This window comes from Bufo bufo, chromosome 6 (genome assembly GCF_905171765.1).
Source record: "Bufo bufo chromosome 6, aBufBuf1.1, whole genome shotgun sequence".
Taxonomy (NCBI): Eukaryota; Metazoa; Chordata; class Amphibia; order Anura; family Bufonidae; genus Bufo; species Bufo bufo.
The window spans coordinates 399,995,623-400,006,138 of record NC_053394.1 but is presented as its reverse complement, the minus strand read 5'-3'; positions in this window follow the sequence as shown (position 1 = coordinate 400,006,138).

Sequence of the window (10,516 nt, the reverse complement as noted above, 5' to 3'; positions counted from 1 at the left end):
GTGACCAATATAGCCACCTTTCTTTGCAAGGACACTCAAAAGCCTGCCATCCATGGATTCTGTCAGTGTTTTGATCTGTTCACCATCAACATTGCGTGCAGCAGCAACCACAGCCTCCCAGACACTGTTCAGAGAGGTGTACTGTTTTCCCTCCTTGTAAATCTCACATTTGATGATGGACCACAGGTTCTCAATGGGGTTCAGATCAGGTGAACAAGGAGGCCATGTCATTAGATTTTCTTCTTTTATACCCTTTCTTGCCAGCCACGCTGTGGAGTACTTGGACACGTGTGATGGAGCATTGTCCTGCATGAAAATCATGTTTTTCTTGAAGGATGCAGACTTCTTCCTGTACCACTGCTTGAAGAAGGTGTCTTCCAGAAACTGGCAGTATGACTGGGAGTTGAGCTTGACTCCATCCTCAACCCGAAAAGGCCCCACAAGCTCATCTTTGATGATACCAGCCCAAACCAGTACTCCACCTCCACCTTGCTGGCGTCTGAGTCGGACTGGAGCTCTCTGCCCTTTACCAATCCAGCCACGGGCCCATCCATCTGGCCCATCAAGACTCACTCTCATTTCATCAGTCCATAAAACCTTAGAAAAATCAGTCTTGAGATATTTCTTGGCCCAGGCTTGACGTTTCAGCTTGTGTGTCTTGTTCAGTGGTGGTCGTCTTTCAGCCTTTCTTACCTTGGCCATGTCTCTGAGTATTGCACACCTTGTGCTTTTGGGCACTCCAGTGATGTTGCAGCTCTGAAATATGGCCAAACTGGTGGCAAGTGGCATCTTGGCAGCTGCACGCTTGACTTTTCTCAGTTCATGGGCAGTTATTTTGCGCCTTGGTTTTTCCACACGCTTCTTGCGACCCTGTTGACTATTTTGAATGAAACGCTTGATTGTTCGATGATCACGCTTCAGAAGCTTTGCAATTTTAAGAGTGCTGCATCCCTCTGCAAGATATCTCACTATTTTTGACTTTTCTGAGCCTGTCAAGTCCTTCTTTTGACCCATTTTGCCAAAGGAAAGGAAGTTGCCTAATAATTATGCACACCTGATATAGGGTGTTGATGTCATTAGACCACACCCCTTCTCATTACAGAGATGCACATCACCTAATATGCTTAATTGGTAGTAGGCTTTCGAGCCTATACAGCTTGGAGTAAGACAACATGCATAAAGAGGATGATGTGGTCAAAATACTCATTTGCCTAATAATTCTGCACGCAGTGTATAGACATAGGCCTAGTGGTATGATCTGCTGGATTAAGTTCGGATGGTACATAGTGCCATTGTTCAGGTTTGAAAGACCTCTGGTTAACTGACATACACATAAAATCATTTTGTCTGATTGTGGATGTAACCTAAAATGACCTTACTGTCCGTGTAATACTGAACTTCATCTATGTCGACACCCAGTTCTTGTATGAAGTCCGCAATCTCCACTGCCAACACAGTCCCACAGTGTTCAAGTCTGGGAATAGTATGATCGGGCTAGCCTTACCAAAGACGAATCCAACGTGATTTTGATTGTTGGGTTCTGTGACCTTCAGATAGGCAACCACTGCTATGGCCTCTGTGGAGGCATCCGAGAACACGTGGAGTTACTTCTTTATGCTAGAGGTAAGTAAGGTTTTAATATGGCATCTCGGGGTGAGGATCTCATCCAAGGCACACAAAGATTGCTTCCAGGCTTCTCATTTTTGCTCTTTATCAGAGGGAAGTGGGGTATCCCAATCCTTGATGGTTTCAGAAAGATGTCTCAGTAGGGATTTACCTTGTATGGTGATGGGCGCTACAAATCCCAGCAGATCAAATAGGCTGTTCACCACTGATAGGACACCATGTTTTGTGAATGGCTTGTCTGCACAACTTATTTGAAAACTGAAGGAGTCAGCCGAGAGATCCCATCTGAGACCCAAGCTCCTCTGAACAGGTGAACTGTCCAGTCCCAAGTTAATGTCCTTGAATCCAGATGCATGATCACCTGGCTTGAAGGCTCTCATTATGGCCAGGCTGTTTGAAGCAATTTTGCATAGTCTAAGTTTAGCTTGGTACAACATACTTTGAGTCCTTTTGAGCAGATTGATAGCTGCTTCTTCAGTCTGTAGTGATTTGAGTCCATCGTCTACGTAGAAGTCTTTTTACACAAGGTCTCTGGCGTCTGTACCGTACTCGGATTCTCCTTCTAACGCAGTTCTCCGAAGGCTGTAAGGTGCTACGGCAGGTGAAGGGCTGTTTCAAAATACGTGTACCCTCATTCGATACTCCACCATCTCTACGTTGGTGTCATTGTCCTTGTACCACATAAACCTGAGGAAATTCCGGTGGTCCTCTCTGACTACGAAACAGTGGAACATCTGTTCAATGTCAGCAGTGATGGCAACAAGCTCTTTTCTGAACCTTATCAGCACTCCGACTAGGTTATTCGTCAGATTAGGACCTGTGAGAAGGACATCATTAAGAGATACACCTTGATGTTTGGCGCTTGAGTCAAAAACAACCCTAATTTGATTAGGTTTCCGTGGATGATATACTCTAAATGAAGGCAAGTACCAGCACTCGTCGTTCTTCCTTAAGGATGGAGCTGGTTCTGCATGGTTGTTACGAAATATTTTATCCATAAAGGCAACGATCTGTTCTCTCATTTCAGGCTTGCTGTTCATGGTACGCTGAAAAGAGTTAAATCTTGAAAGAGTTTGTTCCCGATTGTCCGGGAGTCTTACCCTGGCAGCTCGGAAGGGTAATGGAGAAACCCAGTTATTAGTTTAGTTTTTAAAGAACTCACTGTCCATTATCTTGACAAATTCTCTGTCCTCTACTGACAAGTCTACTTTATCGTCGTCCTTGGTTGTGTGAAAGACTGATCTCCCCAAGTTGTCGGCAAAGAGGGGAGAAATGACGTCAGGTGGTTCTATGAGATCTGGAGACTTCTCTTTCACCTAATAGTGATGAGGACACGGCTTAATGCAAGTTGTGTGTCCATCTCCACGCACGTATGTTTTGAAAGAGCTGTATACTGGTTGATCCAAACATACATTTCCTATGACTATCCATCCCAAGTCCAGTCTCTGGGTGTATGGCGCATAGTCGGGACCATTACACTGTTGACGCACCTTGTGCACTCTTAGATTGTCTCTGCCGAACAGGAGTAGAATCTTGGCGTTGATGTCCATAGGTGGGATAACATTGGCTAGGTGCCTTAGGTGTGGTTGGTGAAATGCAGCTTCCGGGGTGAGAATCTCATCCCTATGGTTGGGTATTTGATTGCATTCGATCAGTGTTCATAGGGGTATTTCCGTATTCCCACCGATGGGAGAAGCGATGAATCCTTGTGCCCTCCTGCCACTAGTCTCTATGCGGCCCGAGCAGGTGTTTAAAAATGTAGGGTACTGATGGTCCCTTTATTCCAAAGGCTTCAAAGAATTTAGGTCCTGCTAGGGACCAGTTGCTTTGGTCGTCGATGATGGCATACATTTTTACTGCCTTTTTTGGTAGTCCCTCTGGGTAGACCTTGATTAGGCATATTCGGGCACAACATTTCTCACTCTGGCCCTCCCCACATACGTCCAAGCATGAGCAGGAAACAGCGGTGGCTGTATTAGCGTGATCCTGGGGCTCCACGCCATGACTTGGAGCAGGACTGGCGGCGACGGCAGTCTGAGAATATCTGGCGAGTGGGATTTGGTGCATAGCTGAGGCATGTCTCAGGGATTTGGCGCTCCTGTATGGTTTTGGATCTAAACCCTCTGCATTTGTTCAGGGAGTGTGGTTTTTTATGAATGGGACATTCACGATTGAAGGACTTGTCTCATGATGAGGTAGTGTACTGTTTACCAGTGGGTACTGCATGTGATGGTAAGTTGGTCTTTCTAACATTTACGCTGCTCTTAAAGTCTCTGTGTTTATGCATGACACTTTCATACCTTGATGATGATGTCGCTGAAGCTGTAGTGTTGAACTCCAGGAAGTCAAGGTTGGGGTCGTTCCTCATCTGGGACTGTTCATTGATGAACCTACAGAAATAAATAAATGGGGGAAAGGTGAAGTCATGCGCTCTTTTTTACCTTGAGACTGATGCCGCCCACTTTTCTTGCAGACTGTATGGTAGCTTCATGACGATTGGGTTCACTCCATGGGCTGTATCCAGGTAGCACAGCCCAGACAGACGGGGGTCTCTTTTGGCAAGCTTCAGTTCCATGAGCAGATCACTTAAATCCTGAAGCTTATGGACATCCTTGAGATTGATATTTGGGACCTTCTGCAGTTTCTTGACTAGGGCCTTCTCTATTGCTTCTGCGCTGCCGAAGGTATGTTCGAGTCTCTGCCAGGCAGCAGCGAGACCTGCTTCTGCTTGTCCCACGTAGACAGTTCTGAAGCTCTTGATACAATTTGTGGAGCCTGGGCCCAGCCATTTGATCAAGAGGTCAAGCTTCTGCTCTGCAGTTAGGTTGAGGTTGACAATGGTGGCTTTGAAGGTTGCCTTCCAAGCTCTGTAGCTCTCGGCACGGTTAGCAAATTTTGAGATTGTTGATTAGTTCTCTGCTCATCATAAACTTGGCAAACTAAGACATATATGATTTCTCACTGCTTGTTGCAATGACAACTTGTGATGCCCCTGGGGCATATGGGCTGCCTGGCGTGAAAGGGTGAGATGCTTCCGGGTAGAATGATGTTGTTGCAGGGTTGAGCTGTGGTTTAACCTCTGTAGATTCTGATGACTGCTACTTGAGCTGTGGAGGTAGGCCAGAAAACACCTGATAGCGATCTTGCTGTAATAACTGTCCTTGAGAGGGCACATCCGGGTTATGGTTATTAGGTTGCTGAGGTTTGTGGGTGGCACTGGCACCGCAGGTAGACCTGCCTTGGAGGTTTCAGTGTAGTCGGTTTGGACAGTACTGCAAACTGGGGGTGGCACATAGTCACTGGTGCGATCAACTGGATCATCTAGCTCCTGTGGTGGCGAGAAGACTGGATCAAGACCTTGGCTCAATGCTTGCTCAAGTAGTCTTACTTTAGCTAATGCAATTTCCTCTTCCATCTCTGATTCAAGAATCTTTATTCAAGCCTCTGCTTCCACCTTCTTGGCCTCAGCCTCTGCCCTCTTGGCTTCCGCTTTTGCTCTTGCAAGAGCTTCTTTTTCCATAAAGGAACGTCTCACTTTGGATTGCTCTGCATTTATGCGGGCCTCTAGTATTCTGTCACTCTGGGCTGAGCTTCTTGAGCACGAGAATGTTTAGATGAATTTGATCTGTGTGATCTAGTTTCTTGCAAATGAGAGATACGGAGTTCCGCTATATCTTTAACATCCAGCATCATGGCGTCTCTTTGTCTATAGATTCTGCCTTGCTCAGTTCTGATAGGGCTTCATCAGTATTAGAGTATTTTAGAAAGGTTATATACCTTGTGGACATGCTGATGATTGGCAGTTCTCTCCTAGAGAGAAAGGGAGAAAACTAGGTAGAAGACTGTCAATCATCATCAGGTGGGCAGGGAGAGCAGGAATTCATGAATAACCATGACTCTTCTCAGGTGGCCGTGACTCTTTTCCAGGCCCAGTCTGCAATAATTGTGATGTTGGTTCTCGGCAACCACTAACTTTTACCTGATGTGTGACACACCGCTGAAATCAGCATTTCTGTCACTTCTTTATACTGCCCTCAGTACGGTCAGCATAAAGTTGATGACAGGTTCCATTTAAGGCAGTTTTTGACTGTTCTGTCCCCACATAAAGGCGAATGAAGATATAACTAATAATGGCTGCGTGACTTCCTACCTTCGTGACCAAGCAGTGGAGCGGACCGGCAGATGCTCAGGTTAGATGGGTCCAAACGTAGACACAGGAATGACATCAACATGGGTTTATTTGATCCAAATACAGCGACAACGATGATACAATAGTGTAATGTAGCAGTGGTATTGATGCTGTCCTGTTGATGTCTTTCCTGAGGCTAACTGCTGGTCAAAAACTGATGCCTTCACAAGCCCAAAGTGTTTGTATATCCGGTCACACAGCTATGCAACACTGAAAATGGCTGCAGGAAGTGACGTGGACCAAGGCTGCCTAAAACCACGCCCAGCAGGGAAAAAACGTTACTAGCAAGAGCAGAGGCGTGCAGCATACAAAGTCTGGCCAGCAGATGGCAGTAACAGAACAATACATAGAAACAACATGGTGAAATAAGAATTAATAATACAGAGTACGATTAAATATGAGGAGAACAGCGCACAAAACGTCGCATCTTTCTTCCGCCACATAAGCTAACTTAATTGTTCGCAACAATCTGAGCCATTTCTGCCGATAAGAGGGTGATACATGAGGCGTAATATCCGCTAAATTGATAGCCCCGCCCACCTGGACATTTATAACTCATTTTTGGCGTGAAGACCATTCTTTTTGGCGTGCTGGCGCAACATGCTTAGTAAATGTCCCCCAATATGTCCTTTTAGACAACTTGGGGGCCATTTATTAAACAGAAATATGCCTAAATTAGGCGTTTTTCTGGTGCAGATTGTGGCGCAAAAGTCTTTTGCACCGCAATCTTTGACGTTTCCCCGCTCTCACGCCAGGTCTATAAAAGTGGGAGTGGCGTGGGCGGGGACATCATGCAGGCCTGTCTCATATACCATTTTCTACGACTGTTTTAGGTGTAGAAAATTGTCTAAATGCAAGGAAGCCGTCTTAGATTTAGAAGCAGCAGTGGATTCTCCGAAGTTATGACTCTTCATAACTCTGGCAGTAATAGGGCATATACATCACATACACATCATTCAGAGACAGCTCTGCTACATGCACATCACAGAGAGACAGCTCTGCTACATACACATCACATAGAGACATCTCAGATACATACACATCACACAGAGACAGCTCCGCTACATACACATCACACAGAGACAGCTCCGCTACATACACATCACAGAGACAGCTCCGCTACATACACATCACACAGAGACAGCTCTGCTACATACACATCACACAGAGACAGCTCTGCTACATACACATCACACAGAGACAGCTCTGCTACATACACATCACACAGAGACAGCTCCGCTACATACACATCACACAGAGACAGCTCTGCTACATACACATCACACAGAGACAGCTCTGCTACATACACATCACACAGAGACAGCTCTGCTACATACACATCACACAGAGACAGCTCTGCTACACACACATCACACAGAGACAGCTCTGCTACATACACATCACACAGAGACAGCTCCGCTACATACACATCACACAGAGACAGCTCTGCTACATACACATCACACAGAGACAGCTCTGCTACATACACATCACACAGAGACAGCTCTGCTACATACACATCACACAGAGACAGCTCTGCTACATACACATCACACAGAGACAGCTCTGCTACATACACGTCACACAGAGACAGCTCTACTACATACACATCACACAGAGACAGCTCTGCTACATACACATCACACAGAGACAGCTCTGCTACATACACATCACACAGAGACAGCTCTGCTACATACACATCACACAGAGACAGCTCTACTACATACACATCACACAGAGACAGCTCTGCTACATACACATCACACAGAGACAGCTCCGCTACATACACATCACACAGAGACAGCTCTGCTACATACACATCACACAGAGACAGCTCCGCTACATACACATCACACAGAGACAGCTCTGCTACATACACATCACACAGAGACAGCTCTACTACATACACATCACACAGAGACAGCTCTACTACATACACATCACACAGAGACAGCTCCGCTACATACACATCACACAGAGACAGCTCTGCTACATACACATCACACAGAGACAGCTCTGCTACATACACGTCCCACAGAGACAGCTCCGCTACATACACATCACAGAGACAGCTCCGCTACATACACATCACACAGAGACAGCTCTACTACATACACATCACACAGAGAGCTCCTCTACATACACATCACACATAGACAGCTCTGCTACATACACATCACAGAGACAGCTCCGCTACATACACATCACACAGAGACAGTTCTGCTACATACACATCACACAGAGACAGCTCTACTACATACACATCACACAGAGACAGCTCCGCTACATACACATCACACAGAGACAGCTCTGCTACATACACATCACACAGAGACAGCTCTGCTACGTACACATCACACAGAGACAGCTCCGCTATATACACATCACACAGAGACAGCTCTGCTACATACACATCACACAGAGACAGCCCCGCTACATACACATCACACAGAGACAGCTCTGCTACATACACATCATTCAGAGACAGCTCTGCTACATACACATCACAGAGACAGCTCTGCTACATACACATCACACAGAGACAGCTCTGCTACATACACATCACAGAGACAGCTCCGCTACATACACATCACACAGAGACAGCTCCGCTACATACACATCATTCAGAGACACCTCCGCTACATACACATCATTCAGAGACAGCTCCGCTACATACACATCATTCAGAGACAGCTCCGCTACATACACATCACACAGAGACAGCTCCTCTACATACACGTCACACAGAGACAGCTCCGCTACATACACATCACACAGAGACAGCTCCGCTACATACACATCACACAGAGACAGCTCCTCTACATACACATCACACAGAGACAGCTCTGCTACATACACATCACAGAGACAGCTCCGCTATATACACATCACACAGAGACAGCTCTGCTACATACACGTCACACAGAGACAGCTCTGCTACATACACATCACAGAGACAGCTCCGCTATATACACGTCACACAGAGACAGCTCTGCTACATACACATCACACAGAGACAGCTCCTCTACATACACGTCACACAGAGACAGCTCCGCTACATACACATCACACAGAGACAGCTCTACTACATACACATCACACAGACAGCTCTGCTACATACACATCACACAGAGACAGCTCCGCTACATACACATCACACAGAGACAGCTCCGCTACATACACATCACACAGAGACAGCTCTGCTACATACACATCACACAGAGACAGCTCCTCTACATACACATCACACAGAGACAGCTCCGCTACATACACATCACACAGAGACAGCTCTGCTACATACACATCACACAGAGACAGCTCTGCTACATACACATCACACAGAGACAGCTCTGCTACATACACATCACACAGACACAGCTCTGCTACATACACATCACAGAGACAGCTCCGCTATATACACGTCACACAGAGACAGCTCCGCTACATACACATCATTCAGAGACAGCTCTGCTGCATACACATCACAGAGACAGCTCTGCTACATACACATCACACAGAGACAGCTCTGCTACATACACATCACACAGAGACAGCTCTGCTACATACACATCACACAGAGACAGCTCTGCTACATACACATCACACAGACACAGCTCTGCTACATACACATCACAGAGACAGCTCCGCTATATACACGTCACACAGAGACAGCTCCGCTACATACACATCATTCAGAGACAGCTCTGCTACATACACATCACACAGAGACAGCTCTGCTACATACACATCATTCAGAGACACCTCCGCTACATACACATCATTCAGAGACAGCTCCGCTACATACACATCATTCAGAGACAGCTCCGCTACATACACATCACACAGAGACAGCTCCGCTACATACACATCACACAGAGACAGCTCCGCTACATACACATCACACAGAGACAGCTCTGCTACATACACATCACACAGAGACAGCTCCGCTACATACACATCACACAGAGACAGCTCCGCTACATACACATCACACAGAGACAGCTCCTCTACATACACGTCACACAGAGACAGCTCCGCTACATACACGTCACACAGAGACAGCTCCTCTACATACACATCACACAGAGACAGCTCTGCTACATACACATCACAGAGACAGCTCCGCTATATACACATCACACAGAGACAGCTCTGCTACATACACGTCACACAGAGACAGCTCTGCTACATACACATCACAGAGACAGCTCCGCTATATACACATCACACAGAGACAGCTCCGCTATATACACGTCACACAGAGACAGCTCTGCTACATACACATCACACAGAGACAGCTCTGCTACATACACATCACACAGAGACAGCTCTGCTACATACACATCACACAGAGACAGCTCCGCTACATACACATCACACAGAGACAGCTCTGCTACATACACATCACACAGACACAGCTCTGCTACATACACATCACAGAGACAGCTCCGCTACATACACATCATTCAGAGACAGCGCCGCTACATACACATCACAGAGACAGCTCTGCTACATACACATCACACAGAGACAGCTCTGCTACATACACATCACACAGAGACAGCTCTGCTACATACACATTACACAGAGACAGCTCTGCTACATACACATCACACAGACACAGCTCTGCTACATACACATCACAGAGACAGCTCCGCTATATACACGTCACACAGAGACAGCTCCGCTACATACACATCA